This window comes from Rutidosis leptorrhynchoides, chromosome 2 (assembly GCF_046630445.1).
Source record: "Rutidosis leptorrhynchoides isolate AG116_Rl617_1_P2 chromosome 2, CSIRO_AGI_Rlap_v1, whole genome shotgun sequence".
In the NCBI taxonomy this organism is placed as follows: domain Eukaryota; kingdom Viridiplantae; phylum Streptophyta; class Magnoliopsida; order Asterales; family Asteraceae; genus Rutidosis; species Rutidosis leptorrhynchoides.
The window spans coordinates 433,126,751-433,153,015 of record NC_092334.1 but is presented as its reverse complement, the minus strand read 5'-3'; the positions used below and the strand labels follow the sequence as shown (position 1 = coordinate 433,153,015).

Genomic DNA, 26,265 nt, shown 5'->3' with positions numbered 1-26,265 from the left:
TGAACTTGTATGTTCTGTGTGTTTATTATCAGTACATAAGCCTCCATTATATAGGAGTAACAATTAAATAATATATCTCTACACTATAGCAATAACATAGCCTTATAAAATTATATTTGTCTAATATTCCCCCGCAAGCTAAGGGCGGGAAACGACATGTAGCTTGGATCGTAACAGGTGAAATCTTGGTGAGGACAGCGGCTTGGTGAAGATATCTGCAATCTGATCATCAGTAGTTATAAACTGAACTGAAATTTTTTGTTGAGCAACTCTTTCTCGAACAAAGTGAAAATCAACTTCTACATGTTTTGTACGTGCATGAAAGACTGGGTTAGCTGAAAGATACGTAGCACCAAGGTTATCACACCATAAGGTAGGAACCGATTTAACCGCAACACGAAGTTCACGTAATAGATCTTGAAGCCATGTTAGTTCCGCAACTATGTCAGCTAGGGCCTTGTATTCAGATTCTGTTGAGGATCGAGAGACAGTCTTTTGTTTTCGTGCAGACCATGATACTAGATTTGAACCTAGATATATTGCATATCCTCCCGTGGATCGACGGTCATCTGGACAACCTGCCCAGTCAGCATCAGAGAAGCTAGTCAGCGAGTTGTATGTTGAATCAGTGTAGGCATGAAGCACTGTTCCGGAGTCATGAATAAAACGTAACCCATAATTGGTCGTACCCTGTAAGTAACAGAGAATTCGTTTAACTGCTGACCAATGATTTATCGTGAGACAATGCATATACTGACAGACTTTGTTGACTGCGAAAGTGATGTCCGGTCGAGACAATGTAACGTACTGAAGAGCACCGACAATTTGACGATATTGAACGGGGTTTTCAAATGTGGCACTATCACCAAGAGCAAGGTTTGCGTTGGTTGTCTTCGGAGATGAAACTGGCTTAGCATTAGATAAGTCAGCACGTTCCAAAAGTTCATGGATGTATTTGCATTGTGATAGAATCATGTCGTGACCATTCCTTGTGACTTCAATCCCCAGAAAATAAGACAAGTTACCCATATCTTTAACATCAAATGAGCGGCTAAGACTTAGTACCACCCTATCTATTTCCTTTGCATCGTTCCCTGTTAAAATAATATCATCAACATACACAAGCATGTATAGAAGAGTGTTCCCATTAGAGTAGATAAACAGGGAAGTATCCATTTTCGATCCATGAAATCCAAGAGATTGAAATGCCATAGAGAGTCGATGAAACCATGCTCTAGGTGCTTGCTTTAATCCATATAAGGCTTTGTGAAGGAGGCACACATGATTTGGTGTAGCTGAATTGACAAATCCCGGTGGTTGTTGTAGATAAACTGTTTTGTGAAGATCACCATGTAAAAAGGAATTTTGTACATCAAGTTGCCTGAGGGACCATTTCTGAGACAAAACCAAGGAGAGAACAACACGAATGGTTGTTGATTTTACAACGGGGCTAAATGTTTCCTGATAGTCGATGCCTGGTTGTTGTCGAAACCCTTTAGCAACTAAACGTGCTTTGTAGCGTTGTACTGCCCCTGTTTGATCCCGTTTTAATTTGTATACCCACTTGCAATCAACCACATTAGAATTTGGAACACGAGGTACTAGTGACCAAGTACCATTCCGCACCAACGCTGAATACTCTTCAGTCATGGCTTTACGCCAGTGAGGATCTTTGTTAGCAATGGTAAAGTTTGTTGGTTTAGTGTCGGACGAGGGACCTCTTGTATGATAGGAGGTGGCCTTATGTTGGTGGATTTGTTTAGGAATGGGGCGTAGATTGGCTGGTCGAGAAAGATGAGATGGCTCAGTGTTTGTGGAAGTGGTGGTAGTAGCAGTAGTCTAAGGTAGTTGGTTGTGACTTTGTTTAGGTGGTGCCGAGGAGGTTTTTGAGCGACGATGATATGTGTGAATGATAGGTGGTTACATCGCGAGGTACTTGACCTCTATATGATACATTTTACAAACATTGCATTCGATTTTAAAAGACAATCTTTCTTTACAACGAAAGTTGACATCATGCATACCATTTCATAATATATCCAACTATAATTGACTTAATAACAATCTTGATGAACTCGACGACTCGAATGCAACGTCTTTTGAAATATGCCATGAATGACTCCAAGTAATATTTCTAAAATGAGCAAATGCACAGCTGAAGATTTCTTTCGTACCTGAGAAAAAACATGCTTTCAAGTGTCAACCAAAAGGTTGGTGAGTTCATTAGTTTATCATAAATAATCATTTCCATAATTTTAATAGACCACAAGATTTCATATTTCCATTTCTCATAAACATCATGCATAAAAATCATTCATATGGATTGAACACCTGGTAACCGACATTAACAAGATGCATATAGAATATCCCCATCATTCCGGGACACCCATCTGACATGATAATTTCGAAGTACTAAGGCATTCCAAATTTCAGAATGGGGCTTGTTGGGCCCGATAGATCTATCTTTAGGATTCGCGTCAATTTGGGGGTCTGTTCCCAAATTCTTAGGCTACCAAGCTAAAAAGGGCATATTCGGCTTCGATCTATTCAACCATATAATGTAGTTTCAATTACTTGTGTCTATTTCGTAAAACATCTATAAAAGCAGTGCATGTATTCTCAGTCCCAAAATTTTTTTTATTGCAAAATCATTTAAAAAGGGAGCAAATGAAACTCACAGTAATGTATTTCGTAGTAAAAATACATATGACGACATTGAACAAATGTAGGGTTAGCCTCGAATTCGAGAACCTATATCATTTGTGTATTTATTAATATACATAGTTGTAATCGAATAAATATATATATAATTCTATTAATTATATACTTTTTATAATAATAATATATATATGTTTCATATATTCATTTTGTATATGAAACTATTAATTTTATTATGTTATATGTATTATATATATATATATATATATATATATATATATATATATATATATATATATATATATATATATATATATATATAGTTTGTTTGTTAAAATATAGTAATTATAATTAATACCAAGATATTATTTGTAATGGTAAAAATGATAATAATGATAATACCTAATGTTACTAATAAAAATATTAAAGTTAATAATTTTTGTTAATAATAATATTGATGATAGTTTTTGATTATAAATCTCATAATGATAATATTAGTAGTTTTTGGTAAAATGAATAATTTAGTAATATTGGTAGTGAAAATAATAATTTTTGACATTAGTACATAATACTTAATAATAATAATTATAAAAATCTTATTATTAATGGTAATCTTAATAATAATAATTTTGTTAATAATAATAATAATAAATCTACAATAATACTAATACTAATATTAATCCTAATAACAATAGTTTGTATTATTTTCATGATAACAATTATAATAATAATAGGCCTAATCATAATAATACTTATATTGATATTAATAATTCTAATAATCATGAATAATACTTAATGATTTTTCATAATAATAATAATAATCATAATGTTACTAATACCTAATAATAATAATAATTGATAATTACTACTTATATTAGTAATAGTAATAACAATAATCATTAAAATACTAATGTTAATAACAATAACAATAATAATCATAACAATAATAATCATATTAATAATAATATTATAATAATAATAATAATAATAATAATAATAATAATAATAATAATAATAATAATAATAATAATAATAATAATAATAATAATAATAATAATAATGGAAATGAGGTTAAAAGTGTATACCCTAAAAAAAATGCTCCAAATGGGACTCGAACCCACAACCTCTCGAATACCCGCAAACACCACAAACCACTCGACCATTTCATTTTTCCTGAAATTATACCCGTTTTTATTTTGATTAAACCTCATCTGTTTCATCTTCTTTTTCTCCTTCGCTTCAACTTAATCAGTGACCATAGTAATCAAACCCATGAGTAAATTGTTGGATTTAGATTTTAAATAGAAACATATGCGACTTGTTTGAGTGAGAGTTGAATTATTCAGAGGAAAAGAAAAAGAAAAAAAATTATGCAGAAACACAGATACGCGAAGAACACCAAAAAAAAAAAAAACTCACACATTAAATTTGAATTTTAGGTCGTTTCAGATAAAAATTATAACATAAATTAGGTTGCAAATCCCTCCTATAAACTTTCTGCAAACTCAATTGAATCTAAAACATCAAACAGAAATCAAATTTCGCTATGAACAATATTTTTGACTTTTGAAATTTTAGGGTTTGACTTCGAAATTAGAACTCAATATAAAGAATTGGTTTTTGAAACTTTGCAAGTAGATTGAGTGAAAAATTTCTAACATAACTGCATTTTTAGTTTTTGACATTTGATGTGAAATCGAACTTTTATTAATTTGAGTTCATTACAGAGTATATCGACTTATGTAAAAGAAAAATTGGGTTTTTAATTACGAATTGTAAAAAATGGGAAATTGTAATTTATAATGTAGATGAAGACTTTAATGATTTCGTCCATAACAATGAAAAATTCAATTAATTTATAATCTGTCGACAGCATCTTATAATCAGACAAGGAGAAAGAAAAAATAAAATAAAATAAAATAAAAAAATATAAAGTTGAGATCGACTTGTACTGGATTTGTAATGAATCGATAATTTGATGTAAACAACTAACAGATTGGAGACAAGATACAAAAATTAATACAGTGGGAAAGAGATGTGATACTGAATTCCCTCTTTATCTGATTCTATTACGTATTAACTAAATTTTTTTAATTAATTTTAATAATTATAATACTATTAAATAATTAGTAATAATAATGATAGAACTAATAATAAGGATATTTAATAATACTAGAATCAAGATAATACTATACTAGTAATAATAAAATTCATATTAATAACTAAAATAATAATTACAATAATGATAATATTAATAATAACAATATAACTGATAATAATACTTATATTATTAATGATAATAAATAAATAATATTAATAATAAGGATAATGATTTTTATTAATAATAATGCTAATACTGATATTTTAGCAATAACTAATGACATTTAACTTACAACTAAATTATACTTTTAATCATTCTTATTTATATGTAAAGCTTTTATTTTGATATTTATAACTTTAAAATTATAATTATAATATTAATAATAATAATATTAATAATACTAATTAATATCAATAATAATGAAAGTAATAACATTAATATAACAACTATATTTTTAACTTTTTAATATATTAGTATCTTAATTTATCAATTATATCATAGTTTATATATAATTGAATATTTATACACTATATATATATATATATATATATATATATATATATATATATATATATATATATATATACACACGTAGAAATCATATAGGTTCATTTTAAATTACAACATAACTATTATGTAATTTATCTTACATTTTTAATTCGAATGTTAAATTATATTTTACTATTTTAAATTATTATATATACTTATATATATATATATATATATATATATATATATATATATATATATATATATATATATATATAGATATACAGATAACTTTATCGTGAATCTCTGTGAATAGTCAAAGGACAAATACATTCATGTAAACTGTTCCAAAATTTTGAGACTCAACATTATAGACTTTTGCTTATCGTGTCGAAATCATATAAAGATTAAGTTTAAATTTGGACGGAAATCTCCGGGTTGTCACAGTACCTACCCGTTAAAGAAATTTCGTCCCGAAATTTGAGTGAGGTCGTCATGACTAACAATAAAAATGTTTTCATGACAAATATGAGTTGGTAAATAGAGTTTTATCATTATTGATTAAATATTAGATAAAACGACTCGATTATGCAGAGCGTACGAGTGAAGCTATCACAAAATAGTGAAATGAAAGGGTAAAGATCTGTCTTAGCTTTTGACAGAGTCAGGGTTGAATTCCGGAATTCAAGAAATTTAAAGAAAATCTTCGAAATCTAAAAGATTTGATTCTTTGGTGAATAAGGAAATTAAGATCTCTATAATTTAATACGGTGATCTGCCTCGATTACTCTGTCTGATATTTCCATTATAAATTAAACTCTTTCGTTCCATTATTCTCACCATTCCTATACTTTCCTTCTTAGTTCATACTTCCAAAAGATTGTGAAAATGCTTAATCCCGTTCTAATCCTTGATATTTTTCTAGTTATCATTTCTGTCATCCTTCTTTTAAATCTTCCACCAGAAAAATCTATTTACTTCTACTATTACCTTAGGGTGATACTATTCTTAATTCTACCGTGTCTTTATATTGCTATTCGTATTAATATCCACGGTTTGTAACCTCCATGTGGTTATTGGGATTTATATTTTCTCTTATATTTTGGAGCTCTTTGCCTTTTTATTCTCCTCTCGTCCTCTAGTAAAGCGAGTAATGGTCCAGAATTCGTAAGTATGGGGTTTCGAATGAACTTAATGTTCTAAACAAGAAAGAACGTAATCGCACGATTTGATTTGTCAAATTACCAGAATCACTGAGAATAGAACTATCAAGAATATACTTTCTTGATATGTTTATAAGTTAAGCAGAATGAAAGAGTTATGTAACATGGCACATGATGACGTTATGATCTGTGAATCATCACGTTCCATTAAAAAAACTCAGCATGACTTACTATAATATAATCACGTTGATCAAGTGTCATTATATTATACTAACTCATGCATCAGTTCCCAACATTACTTCAAAAACATTCATATTTTAAATTCGAAGGTTCACAGAATATAGAAACTAAAACAGTTTCCTTTTATGATATAATACAGATAGCGCGGAGAGATCATTAATATCGGACGAGAATATTTATGAAAATATCCTCAGAATATCGAAGATATTTATGATGATATTTTGGAATTTCCAAGTTCGAAGGTTGATGAAGAAAAATTTTCCGCAAGATTTTAACATGCCTTCGAAGCAAGACATTCTCTAAAGATTTCAACAGATCCAGAATTACCTGGATTCTTTGAATATAGGGTATGGTCCTTGTATTTGTCCTTGGTCTCCTTCATGGTTAGCTCAATCCGTTTTCCAGTTCCAACTTTTCTGAGCTTTTCCAACATGCTATTCTTTATCATCAACTTTCGACGATTAAGGTCGTTTATGGTTGCCTACAGTTTTCTGCTGCTCCATTCAGCTTTTTCAAAGTTCAATGTATTGATTCGTAGGCTGGGTGCTTTTCAAAATTTCAGAATTGAAGATCGTAATTCTAGAAGATAATTGTTATATGTATACATATAACTATTGATGTAGAAAGGCTACGAGATTTGAAATACTGATTACTGATTCTCGGTAATTGGTATGGCAATTATTGTTACAGGGTATAAATGAATACATGATGGGGTTTCAATGAATATAATGATTTTTTGGAAAGTCCAAATTCATTGAAGTTGCTGGTAAGTTTACTGCTAATGTGGTGGAATATAAACGGTTCCCCGGTAATGATGACGATAGGCAAACTTATATATCGAGGTTATAATAAGGCTAATTCGAATGGAAGTCAATGTTGATTTGCTGAAGCTATGACAAAATTGGCTAATTTGAAAAAGAGTTGAAATGTTATTTTCGGTAATAACATTGCCAAAGGAGCTATCACAGATACGTGTTAAACGTTTACTCAGGTTCCGAGTGTTTTCAGGTGCATCACTATATGCATCAATCTTTTCTTCCGTAAATGAAGTGCGGTTGGTTCATCCTCTCGATTGAGGTGTTTTCAAGAATTATGAAAGGTTTGAACGCAGATTGTAATCGTCAAGATACAAATGAGGTTTAAGATGAAATCAAGTGGCAAACTTGAAGAAATATTTAGTTTCATATGTTATAATCAATATTTTAATTCATTTTAATTGTCCAATGTTGGTAGTCCATAGTTGATAGTTCACAGTTAGCAGTTCAATAATTCATATATAGTTTAATATATAATATTCGAATTAATTAATACGTATCGTGACCCGTGTACATGTCTCAGACTCGATCACAACTCAAAGTATATATATTATTATAGAATCAACCTCAACCCTGTATAGCTAACTCCAACATTACTGCATATAGAGTGTCTATGGTTATTCCAAATAATATATATAGATGCGTCGATATGATATGTTAAAACCTTGTATACGTGTCCCGATTAAAGTGCGTAAAATAAATAACAGAAATTAAATGACAATAAATAAAATTACGATAATTTAAATTGCGATAAATAAATTGCGATAAATAAAATGTAATCTTTTAGCTAGGAGCAGTTAGCTAGGAACAGTTAGCGTGGATTCTTAACAAAATTTCTCATAGTTAATTTGTTTGTTTCTAACAAATTTTATTTTGTCCAATGTTTTCTTCATTATGCCACTTGTTGGATTCTGGTAAATCAAAATCCAAATATGAAATTGGATGAAAATGGTTATTCTGTGGTGAACGGATACGTATATCGGTGGTTGTAAGTAGGATAGTGAATGACTGTTGAATTAGATTCGCAGAATGTACCGTGTAACTGATTAATGTGAAATTTAAATATTCCTCGAGTATTACCTACCCGTTAAAATATTTTCACCATTAACAATTTGTACAAAAGAATTTTTAATTACAATCTTTATGAAAATATACTTACATATATATTTTCTTCAGATGTAATCATGGATTTAATGAGTTAATATGATATTAATCTTATTTGGTTTTTCGGTTGGAACTAGAATGAATAATCTCTAAAATTTTAGAGATTACATAATTGCTGCTTAATATTTCTCCAATAAAGTTATAAATCAATACTTCATCGTTGATTTTTTTTTTGGTCCACCTTGGTATCTACGGTGCGTATGACATTGATGCTCGTGGGACAGATTGTGAAGTTGAGGTTTGCGGTGTTGAGGCTTGTGTTGTTGGTGGTACTGCTGGTGTTGGTGATACTATTGGTGCCGGTGATATTGCCGGTGCTGCCTGTGATTCCTGTAGGTTGTGCATCATATTTTTCAAAGTCACTACTCGAGCGCGAAGCTCGTTGACTTCTTCTATTATTCCGGGATGATTGGCGGTTGGAACGAGCGGATGAATATGGTTTAGAATCTGAGTTATGAGTCGTGGAGAGATACTCTGGAAATGAGAGAGAAAATGGTGTTTCGAACAGGTTCGCCGGTAAGTGCTTCAGATTCTTCGCCAAGATGGAAAGTCGGTGGATGGAAAGGATCGCTTTCTTCTTGTCTCCATTGGTTTAGTCGACTACGAACCCATTAGATGAATTGGGAATGGATGATTGGTTGATTCATTCTGATGACACTGCTTTCAGAGCTTAGGTGAAACTCCATATCGGAATAGCTGTTAGAATCCGAGGAATTTGAACTGATTGAGGGATTCATCTCGTACGATCAGATGAAGGATTTTCAAAAAGAAATAGATTATAGGATGTAAATTAGTACCCTGCAATACATAATTTACATATGCATATATAATACTAAAATCCCATAAATTACGGAGGAATCTACGGAAGCTGTCAGGCAAAGGTAACAATAACAGATACGCTGAGATATGAATTTATCTATACACTATCTATGCAATAGAGGCAGTAAGATGTGTCTAGACTTTAAGGATGATAAACAAGAAATTTTCGACACGAAATGATAAGCAAAACTTTTGACATGCAGACACGGTCGAAGTCCAGACCCACTAATGCATCTAAACAACTATCAGTTAGACACACTAATGCAAGACCTGGTTCGCTAAGACCACCGCTCTGATACCAACTTTCATGACCCGTCCTAATCCATATAGACGAATACATTACATTTGGTTACATCGCGAGGTACTTGACCTCTATATGATACATTTTACAAACATTGCATTCGATTTTAAAAGACAATCTTTCTTTACAACGAAAGTTGACGGCATGCATACCATTTCATAATATATTCAACTATAATTGACTTAATAACAATCTTGATGAACTCGACGACTCGAATGCAGCGTCTTTTGAAATATGCCATGAATGACTCCAAGTAATATTTCTAAAATGAGCAAATGCACAGCGGAAGATTTCTTTCGTACCTGAGAATAAACATGCTTTCAAGTGTCAACCAAAAGGTTGGTGAGTTCATTAGTTTATCATAAATAATCATTTCCATAATTTTAATAGACCACAAGATTTCATATTTCCATTTCTCATAAACATCATGCATAAAAATCATTCATATGGATTGAACACCTGGTAACTGACATTAACAAGATGCATACAGAATATCCCCATCATTTCGGGACACCCATCGGACATGATAATTTCGAAGTACTAAAGCATTCCAAATTCCAGAATAGGGCTTGTTGAGCCCGATAGATCTATCTTTAGGATTCACGTCAATTTGGGGGTCTGTTCCCAAATTCTTAGGCTACCAAGCTAAAAAGGGGCATATTCGGCTTCGATCCATTCAACCATATAATGTAGTTTCAATTACTTGTGTATATTTCGTAAAACATTTATAAAAGCAGCGCATGTATTCTCAGTCCCAAAAAAATATATATTGCAAAAGCATTTAAAAAGGGAGCAAATGAAACTCACAGTAATGTATTTTGTAGTAAAAATACATATGACGACATTGAACAAGTGTAGGGTTGGCCTCAGATTCACGAACCTATATCATTTGTGTATTTATTAATATACATAGTTGTAATCGAATAAATATATATATAATTCTATTAATTATATATTTTTTATATTAATAATATATATATGTTTCATATATTCATTTTCTATATGAAACTATTAATTTTATTATGTTATATGTATTATATATATATATATATATATATATATATATATATATATATATATATATATATATATATATATATATATGTATATATGTATATATATATTGTTTATTTGTTAAAATATAGTAATTATAATTAATACCAAGATATTATTTGTAATGGTAAAAATGATAATAATGATAATACCTAATGTTACTAATAAAAATATTAAAGTTACTAATTTTTGTTAATAATAATATTGATGATAGTTTTTGATTATAAATCTCATAATGATAATATTAGTAGTTTTTGGTAAAATGAATAATTTAGTAATAATGGTAGTGAAAATAATAATTTTTGACATTAGTACATAATACTTAATAATAATAATTATAACAATCTTATTATTAATGGTAATCTTAATAATAATAATTTTGTTAATAATAATAATAATAAATCTACAATAATACTAATACTAATATTAATCCTAATAATAATAGTTTGTATTATTTTCATAATAACAATTATAATAATAATAGGCCTAATCATAATAATACTTATATTGATATTAATAATTCTAATAATCATGAATAATACTTAATGATTTTTCATAATAATAATAATCATAATGTTACTAATACCTAATAATAATAATAATTGATAATTACTACTTATATTAGTAATAGTAATAACAATAATCATTAAAATACTAATGTTAATAACAATAACAATAATAATCATAACAATAATAATCATATTAATAATAATATAATAATAATAATAATAATAATAATAATAAGAAGAAGAATAATAATAATAATAATAATAATAATAATAATAATAATAATAATAATAATGGAAATGAGGTTAAAAGTGTATACCCTAAAAAAAAATGCTCCAAACGGGACTCGAACCCACAACCTCTCGAATACCTGCAAACACCATAAACCACTCGACCATTTCATTTTTCCTGAAATTATACCCGTTTTTTATTTTGATTAAACCACATCTGTTTCATCTTCTTTTTCTCCTTCGCTTCAACTTAATCAGTGACCATAGTGATCAAACCCATGAGTAAATTGTTGGATTTAGATTTTAAACAGAAACATATGCGACTTGTTTGAGTGAGAGTTGAATTATTCAGAGGAAAAGAAAAATAAAAAAAAATTATGCAGAAACACAGATACGCGAAGAACACCAAAAAAAAAAAAAACTCACACATTAAATTTGAATTTTAGGTCATTTCAGATAAAAATTATAACATAAATTAGGTTGAAAATCCCTCCTATAAACTTTCTGCAAACTCAATTAAATCTAAAACATCAAACTGAAATCAAATTTCGCTATGAACAATATTTTTGACTTTTGAAATTTTAGAGTTTGACTTCGAAATTAGAACTCAATATAAAGAATTGGTTTTTGAAACTTTGCAGGTAGATTGAGTGAAAAATTTCTAACATAACTACATTTTTAGTTTTTGACATTTGATGTGAAATCGAACTTTTATTAATTTGAGTTCATTACAGAGTATATCGACTTCTGTAAAAGAAAAATTGGGTTTTTAATTACGAATTTAAAAAATGGGAAATTGTAATTTATAATGTAGATGAAGACTTTAATGATTTCGTCCATAATAATGAAAATTCAATTAATTTATAATCTGTCGACAGCATCTTATAATCAGACAAGGAGAAAGAAAAAATAAAATAAAAAAATATAAAGTTGAGATCGACTTGTACTGGATTTGTAATGAATCGATAATTTGATGTAAACAGCTAACAGATTGGAGACAAGATCTAAAAATTAATACAGTGGGAAAGAGGTGTGATACTGAATTCCTTCTTTATCTGATTCTATTACGTATTAACTAAATTTTTTAATTAATTTTAATAATTATAATACTATTAAATAATTAGTAATAATAATGATAGAACTAATAATAAGGATATTTAATAATACTAGAATCAAGATAATACTATACTAGTAATAATAAAATTAATATTAATAACTAAAATAATAATTACAATAATGATAATATTAATAATAACAATATAACTGATAATAATACTTATATTATTAATGATAATAAATAAATAATATTAATAATAAGGATAATGATTTTATTAATAATAATGCTAATACTGATATTTTAGCAATAACTAATGACATTTAACTTACAACTAAATTATACTTTTAATCATTCTTATTTATATATAAAGCTTTTATTTTGATATTCATAACTTTAAAATTATAATTATAATATAATATTAATATTAATAATACTAATTAATATCAATAATAATGAAAGTAATAACATTAATATAACAACTATATTTTTAACTTTTTAATATATTAGTATCTTAATTTATCAATTATATCATAGTTTATATATAATTGAATATTTATACACTATGTATACATATATATATATATATATATATATATATATATATATATATATATATATATATATATATATATATATATATATATATATATATATATATATATATATCTTAATATTTATACGTAGAAATCATATAGGTTCATTTTAAATTACAACATAACTATTATGATATTTATCTTACATTTTTAATTCGAATGTTAAATTATATTTTACTATTTTAAATTATTATATATATATATATATATATATATATATATATATATATATATATATATAACTTGTTCGTGAATCTCTGGGAATAGTCAAAGGACAAATGCATTCATGTAAACTGTTCCAAAATTTTGAGACTCAACATTATAGACTTTTGCTTATCGTGTCGAAATCATATAAAGATTAAGTTTAAATTTGGTCGGAAATCTCCGGGTCGTCACACTTTTTGCAGCCCATAAGGCTTGATTTTAAACTGTTGTATTCCTCTGGTAGTCCTGATATAACTAGCATCACCAAATCTTTTTCTTTCATCTTTTCGCCTATGTTAGCGAGCGCAACATCGTATTCTTGAGTCCTAGTTAGGTAGTCTGCAGTTGTTTCATCTGACTTCATCTGTAGTATGAGGAGCTGGGTTTTCAAAGTGTATTCTCGAGAGGAAGTGTGAGGAGCATAGGCACGCTCGAGGGACAACCAGAGATCACGAGACGTTAGTCCTTGAACATGTTGGAATGATGCTTCGGATATGGTTGAAATGAGGAGCATTCTTATATGAGCATCATTAGAGACCCAATTAATGTAATTGGGATTTGGTGTTTGAGACTGTGTTTCTTCATCTTTTTCTGATAATGGGACCGATGATGAGACATTTTTAAGTGGACAAGGGATTGTGCCATCAATATAGTCAAATAATTTGTTGGTGACGAAGAACGGTTGAACCATTGTCTTCCAGTAACCATAGTTCATGGGAGATAAGGTGAAACCAAATTTGTGAGAGTTGTGTGCGGCTTTCTCTGTTGGAGTAAAGGTAGCTAGCATTGCCATTTTCAGAAATAGATAAAAGATAAGTAATATTTTTTTATTTTTTTTATTTGTCTTTTTTGTCTTTTTTTTAAATAAAGAGTTAAAATGAAAAATATATATAATATATATATATATATATATATATATATATATATATATATATATGTGTGTGTGTGTGTGTGTGTATATATATATATATATATATATATATATGTGTGTGTATATATATATATATGTGTATATATATATGTATATGTATATATATATATATATATATATATATATATATATATATATATATATATATATATAAAGATACCTACTTCTTATTAGATAGGAGAGATAATAATAATAATATTACTGTATAAAAAGAAGGATGAAGAGTTAAAAGACTTCAGTGGTATTTTTTTTTCTCACTCCACAACTGAACAAACAGAACCTGCATGTACAGTGCCGGCCGGCGGCGGTCGACGGTGGGTCGGAGCCGGAAAAATCTGAAAAATTCAGGGATTTGTCGAAATTTGACTCCGAACGTAGTGGTATTGGCGGTTTTCTCTGATTTTGGCCGGATCGTTCTCGATCGAAAAAGAAAGTCGAAAATATCTGACAACTGTGCTGGCGCGTGGCGGCGCGTGTGCTAGAGGTTGTGGCTGAAATTTTTGTGTGTGTGTTCGGAAATTAACTCCGCATGTATCTGTGTTGTTAATTTGGCTGATTAGAGGTTGTATTGAGTTGCGGTGATTTTGTGGTTTGATGGGATTTAGATGTTATGACCTGAAAAGCTCGTTTATGATTTGAACGTTCCGACAACGCTGCATTCACAGAGCATACTTATGTAGTGATATCAAATGCACAGAACTTACAAGTTCAATATCTCTCTTCCTCTATTATATCTTCTAATATGCCAAAAACCGTGTTTTGATTAGAAGCCCAGTTAAATGAATTTCGATTACCTGCTTGATTTCTGTTGTTAAAGTTGCCTCGTCCACGTCTGTAATCACGTCCACGACCACGGTTATTGTTAGATCGGTTAGTGTACATGGCTTGTGCAGCCGGTGTATGGGCAGGTTGAGCTTGGAGTCCAAGTTGAGATAAAAGCAGTTGTATGGCTTGAAGTTGATCTGTTTGTGAAGCGGGCAAGAAATTATTAGGAGCTGTTGAATTGAGACTTTGTGTGCTAGTCGTGAATGCTTGAGCTGAAGGAATGTCGGGTACAGATTTCTTAATCATGTAGTCGTGGTCTGATAGTAGGCCATGAAGGTCTACAAAGGTAGGGGGCTTTTTGCGGCCCAGAAGGCTTGATTTTAAACCGTTATATTCCTCTCGTAATCCTGATATAACTAGCATCACCAGATTTTTTTCTTTCATTTTTTCGCCTATGTTAGCGAGCACAACATCGTATTCTTGAGTTCTAGTTAGGTATTCTGCGGTTGTTTCATCTGACTTCATCTGTAGTCTGAGAAGCTGGGTATTCAAAGTGTATTTCCGAGAGGAAGTGTGAGGAGCGTAGGCACGCTCAAGGGACAACCATAGATCACGAGACGTTAGTCCTTGAACATGTTGAAATGATGCTTCGGATATGGTAGAAATGAGGAGCATTCGTATATGAGCATAATTAGAGACCCAATTAATGTAATTGGGGTTTTGTGGTTGGGACTGTGTTTCTTCATCTTTTTCTGGTGATTGGACCGAGGATGGGACATTTTTAGGTGGACAAGGGATTGTGCCATCAATATAGTCAAACAATTTGTTGGTGACGAAGAACGGTTGAACTATTGTTTTCCAGTAACCATAGTTCGTGGGAGATAAGGTGAAACCAAATTTGTGAGAGTTGTGTGCGGCTTTCTCTGTTGTAGTAAAGGTAGCTAGTAGTGCCATTTTCAGAAATATAGAAAAAGATACAGCAGATATACAGTAACAATATATTGTTTTTTCAACCATCCAGGCCTAGCCTGGGTGGCCACCAGCACTTTCAGTGAAGGGGAGGTCTCGGGTTCAATCCTAAGGGGTGCCCGCATTTAATGACCAAACTGGAGAATGCCTTACCTGGTAGCGGTGGAGGGCTGGCTTGCCGTTTACCCGGGGTTTACCTGCGGTGGGGGGGCCAATGTGCTCTGGCCCATAGTGGGGTTCCTCGTAAAAAAAAAATATATATTGTTTTTTCCTTCTTTTTTTCGTATTTTTTTGTTTTTTTTGATTTTTTTTTATTTTTTTCGTACTTTTTTTTTGTTTTTTTTGATATTTTTTGCTGAAAAGAAAATAAATGAAAATAAAAATAAAATATATAATAATAGTAGTGGGGTTAGTCAAAAGGAGGTGGTGGGGAGAGAATAAAAAGCAAAGGCAGTTCACTTTTTTTTTACACTGCTTCCATTTTACTCTCTTTCCAAAAAAAAACTGAAACCAAAAAGAAGAAAAACCGGCGGTGAATAGTAGATCCGTCGGTGAATAGTGGCAGCCGGCAGTGAATAGTGACCAAAAAATTTGAAATTTTCAGGGTTAGATCGGAATTTGATTCCGAAGTGAATGGTGTAGACGGTTTCTCCTAATTTTTCTTGGATTGGTATAGATCGAAAAAGGAATTCGAAAAGTTTCGGCACCTGTGGTGGCACGTGGCTGCGCGTGTATGATGGGTTTGGGCTGAAATTTGTTTGCGTGTGTTCGGAGATTAATTCCGCATCTAGTGTTAGTCTTGGTTGATTAGTGCTTTGAGTGACGGTGATTTTGTGGGTTGAGTGGATTTAGTTGTTATGACCTGAAAAACTTGTTTATGATGTGAACGTTCCAACAACGCTGCATTCACAGAGCATACTTTAAGTTTTAAAGGTCATTTTTTTTAATTGTTGCCGGAATAGTAGCTGTCGGTTTTGTGACCGGAATAGTGGCTGCCGGAATTGTTGCCGGACTTAGGCCTTTACAGCTCTTGATACCATATTAAATGATATAATAAAGGAAGAGAGATATTGAATTGAACTTGTATGTTCTGTGGGTTTATTATCAGTACATAAGCCTCCATTATATAGGAGTAACAATTACATAATATATCCCTACACTATAGCAATAACATAGCCTTATACAATTATATTTGTCTAATACTCTGCCTCCAGGTAGAGGTGGCGGAGGCGGTGGTCTGAGAGCTCTGCCTCTGGGTGGTGGTGGAGGAGGCGGCGGTCCAATTGATCAGCCTCTGAGTGGTGGTGGAGGAGGCGGCGGTCCAATTGATCGGCCTCCAGGTGGTGGCGAAGGTGGCGGCAGTCCAGGTGATCGGCCGCCTGGAGGTGGTGGAGGTGGCAGCGGTCCAGGTGCTCGGCCTTCAGGTGGTGGTGGGGGAGGCGGTGGTCCGGGTGTTTGAGTTCCAAGTGAAGGTGATGGAGGTGGAGGTGGTGGATGAGGAGGTGGTGGTCCTTGCATTGGTGGAGGTAGAGGTGAAACATAACCAGGAAGTGGTGGCGGGGGTGGAGCACCACGTAAAGGTGGCGGTGGTAGAGGTAGTTTCGTACCTTGTGATGAAGGCAGTGTCAGTGGTAGTTTAGTACGTTGTGATAAAGGCGGTGGTAGTGGTGGCGGCGACAGATGAGTAGTACCAATCCTTTGAAGTGGAAGTGGAGGCGGAGGCGGGGATGAAGGAGATGTGGTTCCAGATCTTAAAAGTGGAGGCGGAGGCGGGGGCGGGGTGGAGGAAGAGATGAGGTTACATGCATTGGCAGTGGTGGTGGTGGAGGTTGTGGAGGCGGCAGCGGTGGAGAATGTGAGGCTTCATGCATTGGAGGTGGAGGAGATGAGGTTGCATACACTGGTGGTGGTGGGGGCGGAGGTGATGACACTAGCAAGGGTGGGGGCTTGCTGGTAGTTTTTTCAAGATTATTTATACCAATTGAACGAGGTGATGCAAGTGGAGGAATAGGTGGCTTAACTTTTGCAGATTTTTCTACCAAATTGGTAACACAGAATCTAGAGACTTAACAGATGACAGACACACCTTTAAACGTGAAGAATCAGCCACTTGAGACACTTGTTTCCTTAATCCATTCTCTACTTTATTCATAGTACCTTCAACTAACTTCTTCTCATCCTTCGATTGTGCTAGTACATGTTCTGCACTATTATGTCTCGCATACGAATATTGAACATGCAACGAGTTTGTATACGACCCTTTATTAGGAAGTATCCACTTAGACACTAAATTCGGTTTCGCAACTCTAACATTCGCCCCAAATTCCGGCTTACCTTTTTGTTTTCCAACACCTTCCGTACCAACTTTTGAAGCAAACGAATTTTTTCTACTCAACTTATCCTTCCCAACACCTTCCGGCTTACCCTTTTATCTTGTTTACCAGTCTTATCATCTTCATTGGCAACTGTTGGGAAGTTATCCCACATCGGTCATGGGACAAAACAAATGTATGCATATAAGTTTAAGGGAAGTCCCTCTATCACCAATTGGTTTTAGAAAAGGATGGACTCTTAGACTTATATGTTAAACATGTTGTTCGGCTATGCAATTTATTAATTCTATCATGGTATCAGAGCTCAGGTAAGCGGTTTTACAAAGCGAGTCCGAGTCAGACCCCCATGTGTCTGCCGCCGTCGCTACCAAGAGATCGAGTTAGGCCGCTATCGTGCCGCCAACTCTAAAACCGTTCCACACCTCGATGTGAGGGGGCGTGTTGGGAAGTTATCCCACATCGGCCATGAGACAAAACAAATGTATGCATATATGTTTAAGGGGAAGTCCCTCTATCACCAATTGGTTTTAGAAAAGGATGAACCTTAGGCTTATATGTTAAACATGTTGTTCTGCTATACAATTTATTAATTTTGTCCGCAAGCTTCCAACCACCATTTACATGCTTCAAATCATTAGTATAAACCTTAGGTTTATTTTCGTCTGATGAATAGTCTTCAATTGTGTTGCTAAAAATCTCTTCAACCTCGAAGAACTCTTCATGCGTTGGACTTTTAGTCTCGTTAACGTCTTCAAATTTTCCTTCTGTAGTGATTATAGATGGTAGAGCATCAGCGTCTGAAAAAAGTACCTGATGCATATATGAGTATGCATTCAACTTCTAGAAACTCGCAAAATGCATACATTACCAATTTAACAGGAAAGTCAAAAGTCAACAGCTACCTCTGCCATAAAGTTTTTGGGCATCTGGTCACGTGTATCCCACATGATGTCAAGTTCGTCACGACTCAACATGAGTTTACAGCTTCGCACAAATGTTGTGTGAAACATTACTCTAAACATCATTTCCTCTTTTACATGATCAAAGTCTATGCATTCAAGAACGACATCACCTTGAACGCGGTGACGAATACACTCTTCCTGCATCACAAAGTCTTAATAATATTCTTACATGGGATGGTTGGCCTTGCAGTATAACAATAACAGTTTTTTTATGTATGTATAAACAAATTTAGTTTCTGATTATTTAGGGGTCAAATAACCAGATTTGGATGATTATTATCTTACTAGCTACAACTGATTATCGAAGGATAAAATTTTTATAATTTTGTTATTTGAGAGACTTCTACTCTCATCTCACACGACATATATCTTTTTACTTCCACAAGAATGTCATTTTAAATCACTACAAGATTATTAATTGTACAGTTAGTATTTGTCCTATTTTCCACTATAAATTTCTTTTTGGTAATTATATGCACTAATTACTTGAATAATAAGAACCTGAAAGAGAACATGAACAGCTTATTATCCAATTACTACAATGTTGACAAATAAAAAAGTCATATCAATTTCAATTGTCCAAACACTATATTTTTATTTATTAACCATCCCAAGATAGCCCAGTGGTCCTGAAACTCCTTGCGAGAGGCCGCAAGTTCAAATCTGGGGTGGCCAGGGAAGGATTGGGAAATGTATATAGACTGTTTCGGGTATACCGCATATACCAGAGTTAAAAATAAACTCCCTTCCGGGTAACCCGAACAGGGAAGACCTCATAACTAACAAAAATTTGTCCAAACACTATATTCTACAGCCCGTGCTACTACAGATGGCTATCATTTAAAATTAAGTAATCACATTCAAAATGAAAACACATATATAGTATATCTCCTTAAAGAGTAAGCAGTTCCCTTTTAATTTCATACATGTGAGGTGGAAAATTTACCGGTTGATAGAAGCGTGCTTGTTTTTTTTTTTTTTTTTGTTTTAGAGGAAGAGAATAAAAGCTTAGAGCTCCTACTGGCACTCGATGAAGATGAATCCTGACCGTCGACCCTAACCATAGGTCGGCAACCCTTTTCAGCAAATAACGGATGAAATCTAAGTATAATACAATCCAAAGCTAAAGGCGTGTCTAAGGGCGGCCAATCAGAACCTAAGTTTCTTCTGGATATATACTGAAGATACCTTAACTGAGAAGGTTGAGGATTTAGCGGTGTTAAAAGATGAAGAAGCTCTTTCGGAGCTTGCTTTGTAAGTTTCTGTAAAGTTCGATGATTTATTCTCTGGCCAATAGCCTGTTTATATAGATGCAAAATATGTCGAGCATATCCTACAAGTTTGGAATGGATATGCAAGATCACCTATCTATGGAAATAATAATATACAGCTAACGACATATGTATACAGATAATATAGGCGTGTATATGTATACGTGTATATTCTATCTAATATAGCCCCTCAGGCTAAGCTAGAGGTGGACGAATGCTTAGGCTATTTCTAAAATCTTCAAACAAGACACGAGGTAGCCCCTTAGTAAAAATGTCCGCAATATGAAAACGAGTGGGAACATGAAGAACGCGTATGTGACCTCGTGCAACTTTTTCCCGAACAAAATGTATATCTATCTCAATATGTTTGGTGCGTTGATGTTGAACAGGATTTCCGGATAAGAAAATTGCGCTCACATTATCACAAAAAACCAAAGTAGCTTTCGAAAGAGACACGTGTAGTTCTAATAATAAGTTGCGGATCCAACAAGATTCGGAGACTTCATTTGCAACACCTCTGTATTCGGCCTCAGCACTAGACCGGGAGACCGTTGGTTGTCGTTTTTGAAGACCAGGATATCAGATTATCACCTAAAAACACACAGTAGTCGGATGTGGATCGGCGTGTATCGGGGCAGCCACCCCAATCTGCATCAGTATAAGAAACAAGAGACTGAACGGATGACTTAGTTAGTTGCAGGTCGAAAGATAAGGTGCCTTGTATATAGCGTATAATTCTTTTAAGAGCATCCATATGACATTCCCTAGGATCATGCATGTGTAAGCAAACCTATTGTACCGCATAAGAGATGTCGGGCCGTGTAAAAGTAAGATATTGTAGTGCTCCCGCTAAGCTTCGATAGAGAGTAGGGTTCGAATATGGTTTGCCTTTAGAGCTGCTTAGTTTACCATTTGTATCAACTGGTGTCTTAACCGGATTGCAATTCACTAAATCCGCACGTTCAATTATTTCGGATGCATATTTGGTTTGATTTAAAAATAATCCTTCGGAGTTGCGACTAACATTTATACCAAGAAAGTAACTTAGGTTACCCAGATCTTTCATTGCGAATTCCCTAGCAAGAAGTGACATGATCGAGGTACGTAGAGCAGTCGATGAGGTGACTAAGATGATATCATCAACGTATAACAACAGATATGCAGTTTCATTATTTCGCTTATAAATGAACAAAGAGTTGTCGGAGCGACTATGTTGAAACCCTATAGTAGACACAAATGTACCAAACCTTTCATACCAGGCACGAAGCACCCGTTTTAAACCATATAACGACCGTTTTAGAAGGCAAACATGATCGAGTTTGTTAGGTTCTCGAAACCCGTACGGTTGATGCATGTAAACTGTCTCATGAAGATGGCCATGTAAAAAAAAGCATTTTTGACATCAAGTTGATTAATTAACCATGATTTCGATAAAGCGATGCTTAGAACAGCCCTGATGGTAGCGGGTTTAACTACGGGACTAAAAGTCTCGTTACAATCAATGCCAACTGTTTGCGTACGACCATCACCAACTAAACGAGCTTTGTAACGTTCCAATGAACCATCGGATCGAAATTTGTGCCTAAAAATCCACATACTACGAATAATTTTAATATCATTATTTCTAGGAACAAGAATCCAAGTGTTATTCTCCATGAGTGCCTGATATTCGTCGGTCATGGATTTATTCCAATTAGGGTCCGAGATGGCTTCTTTGGAAGTGGTTGGGATAGGAGATAGAGATGTGGTGTTTAAGAGATTAAATTGAGGTTTTGGTTTGAAGATGCCATGCATACTACGAGTGACAGTGGAACGAGTAGGAGGTGGTGGTGTTCCGTTTGGTGTAGTAGTAGTAGAAGAGGTAGTAGAAGTTGAATTTGATATGGGAGACGTATTTTGTGAGGTTGAGGGAGATGTAGTAGAATCAGGAACATTTACAGGAGTAGTATGGTGTGAAGATGAGGAAGGGCTAGGAGTATGATCGGTTAATAAAGTGTCATGAGAGGGTGATGGGCCGAGAGGAGTAGCAAGCCCAGAAGACAATGGCGTTGTTGTTGGGCTTGTGTAGTTGTAACGACCCGACTTTTTCGACTAGCTTTTATGCTTTGTATTTTAGCGAAACTGCGTATTTGTGTGTACTGTGTTACTTTATTACTCCGGAACCTTGGCACACGTATTTTATATTCATATATACATTAAAACGTGCCTTGGTGTATGTAGAATGCTTAACTTGTCCACCGGATGCTTTATAACCGTTAGTGTTACTTGCCGTTACGAATAAACCGCGTACTGCGCGCACGTTTGACTTTTGTCGAAACCGGAATATTTGGACAGCGAAATATTAATTATTATTTTATAATAATAATTACTTGGGTCTTTGGATGCTTAATTTTATTTATTTAATTTCTAGAGCCCAATAATTAGTCTTGTTGGACTTTCTACCTTGTTGGGCTCAAGCCCACCCTACTCTAGCTAGTGACCCAATTAATTAGCTCAAGTATTATTACTAGTGACCCATAATAATAAATAAAATAAATTAATTAATGAGTCATACAAGCATTTGGATAAGAATTATCAACTTTGTCACATGGGATTCTAGCATAAGTACATGCTTTAGACAACCATTATCCATAAAGCAACATTTTATCCCCCCCCCCCCATGAAAATACGGCCTAATGGCCCTTCCAAGTCATCAATCCTTGTCAAATTTTGCTTATAAATACTAGCCATTTACCTCTCACTTGCTCATTTGATTTTCACACACTTGTTCTTTCTTTCTTTCCTTTCTAGTATCACTTGTAAGTTTTCTTTTTCTTCCTCTTTTCCTTATCATTTTCGTGTACCATCATCATCATTATATGAAGATCAAGTTCCATTTAGCTTTGATCTTGGTTACATCTTGTTGATTCAAGCATGAATCTTTCAAGAACATTGAAGATTCAAGCTTTCTAGCTTTGAATCTTCACCAACTTTGTAGATTCATCTTTCTTTTACTTTAATCTTGTTATTTTGTGATAAAGATTCAAACTTTTGTTTGTAATCTTCATGCATCTTCAAGATCCAAGCTTTATGCTTCAAGATCTTCAAGAACAATTAAGATGCAAGCTTTCTAGCTTGAATCTTCATATCTTTTTGTTAGATCTAAGTTCTTTTTGCTTTGATCATGTTGTTTTGTGAAAAAAAGATTCAAACTTTTGTTTGTAATCTTCATGTATCTTCAAGATCCAAGCTTTGTGCTTCAAGATCTTCAAGAACACTCAAAGGTTCAAGCTTTCTAGCTTTGTAACCTTGTAACTTGTGTGAAATGGATCCAAGCTCTCTAGCTTACGGTTCCATCACTTCATTTGACTTAGATCATGTTCATACTTGTTTGATTGATGTAAAGTTTGTAACTTTGTTGTAAATAGGACTTGTAATTGTGTTAAGACTAAGGATATGATGTAACCTTGGTTCATCATCCATCTAAGACTCTTAAATGAGTTGTGTTACCACTTGGTCTTAACATATTATGTATTGATGGTAGAATATTGGTCAAAAGTGATGCTAAACCATCAACGAGTTGTACACTTGAAGCTACAAGCATCAAGGATGAGAACCGTGATGAGCATCAAGCACCAAGAACTCCACCGGAGCACTTGTCCACTGATTTTCGTATCTGATCAGGCCACCTGGGCTACTGGAAAGTTGATTTTCAGTTATTTCGGTTCGAGTAGATGATTTTCCGTTTAGGCCTCGTCTTAATCCGAGTTACGGTTTAGGATTTATGGACCTCCGAGAGTCACTATACCCTATTAACGTTGTGCTGAAATTTCTGACCTACTCGCACTTAAACCGTCGCCGCAGTCAAACGAAGACGAGTTAGGTTCTGGAAATTGGTTAGATGTTAGGGGACTCATATACGGAGCTATAGCCACTAACTATGCGTCTTTTCTATTTACGTAGAGGTCGTAGCAGCTGACCGAAGTCAGCCTATTGTTTCTATCTCTATTCTTGTCGAACTTACTTAGCTTTTATGATGATGAATGATGATGATGATGACACTTAAACTTATTTTATGCACTATTAGCATTTATAAAGACAACCTACTGACCTAGTAACCTTTGATTTAGGTTGACGACCTTTCGGACCGACTTACTACTTGTGTACTTTCATTACCGACTTTACCGCTTTTATCACTGTGAGTTATAGCATCCCTTTTTACTTTAACTATTTTGGGACTAAGAATACATGCGCTTTTTACGTTTTACATGTTAGGCACGAGTACTTAAACTTTATATGTGTGTGGGTTATACAACGGTATAAACATTCCCCTTAGCACGGTAACGTTTAGTCATTGGTTTTTGAACCGGTGAACGCGAATCTTAGATATGGATCCATAGGGTTAGACATCCCCACTCGGGCTAGTCGCGCTAGCATTTAACGGGTGTTTAATACTTCGTGAACATACACACTCGCCAAGTGTACTTTCAGGGGGTTATAAACGTTAAGTCTAGTTACTGGGTGTCCACGGTTATACATATACTTTTCATACTGTTTGTTACACTAAAATCTCATGGCCTACCTTACGTTACTGTTACAACTTAAACTATAGCTCACCAACATTCGTGTTGACTTTTAAGCGTGTATTTCTCAGGTGCCTAGTGGTTTATTGCTTCCGCTGTTCGACTTGATGTCATGCTGTTAGATTTGCTGTCTTGCTGTTAAGGACCTGCTATTTTTGTTATCCGCTGCATTACTAGAGATGTCTCATTCATGGAACTTTTCTGTTGCATTCGTAGTTTATGTTAATTTCAAACAATGGCTTTGTAACGACCTAAGGGTCAAATAATTATGTTTATGCTCCTATTCATAGGATGCGCGCTATCTTTTGTAAAACGTTATCTTTTTATGAATGCAAATCGGTTTTCAAACAGCATGTAGTATTTGACCATGTAATGATCCTGTTGATTGATGATCCGTACACGATGGTTTTGTACGGGGCATCACATTTGGTATCAGAGCATTGGTTGTAGGGAATTAGGTTGCATTAGTGAGTCTAGACCGGACCTAAGTAGGATTCACTAATAGGACTAATCTACAACTTGCTAGTTTACTTGTTTCTGCGAAACTTACTGCATGCTTTTGTCAACTTTTTTAGCTGTATGATCTTACTGCATGCTATTGCTTATCTTTACTGCCATGCGAACTTGCTGTATGCTTACTTCCGCTAATGCATGTTACTATCTGTATCCGCATGTTATTTCTGTTTAGCACTGTTATTATTACTGTCATGATAGGTTGCTGTAGTGCCTAATACGTGCTTGCTTTATGACTTACTGACATGGAAAAGTTATTTTTCCTTGTTCAGATGTCGGATATTCCACCTGTCATCATTTTGGGCAGCGATTCAGACTCGTCAGCCACCTCACCTACTGTTGTTGTCGACACACAGATCCCGTTAACCAGTGACTCTGGCGCTTCATCCTTCGGAACCAGCAGCCATACGCCTGCCCCAGTGGTTACCTCAGGCGGAGCCCAGGACCCCCCGGAGATTCCAGCTCTACTTGCCCCAGGACCCTCGGAGCCACAGCCCCGCTCTGGTGGTGTTGTGATTCTCGGGGAATACGGGGACGTCCCGTTCTGTAATGAGCATAACCATTG

At 33.7% G+C, this 26,265-nt stretch overlaps 1 pseudogene; it reads right to left on the bottom strand.

Moving 5' to 3' along the window:
• Window positions 1-26,265, bottom strand: part of LOC139889223 (formin-like protein 12) — a 131,694-nt pseudogene that overhangs the window by 13,530 nt on the left and 91,899 nt on the right.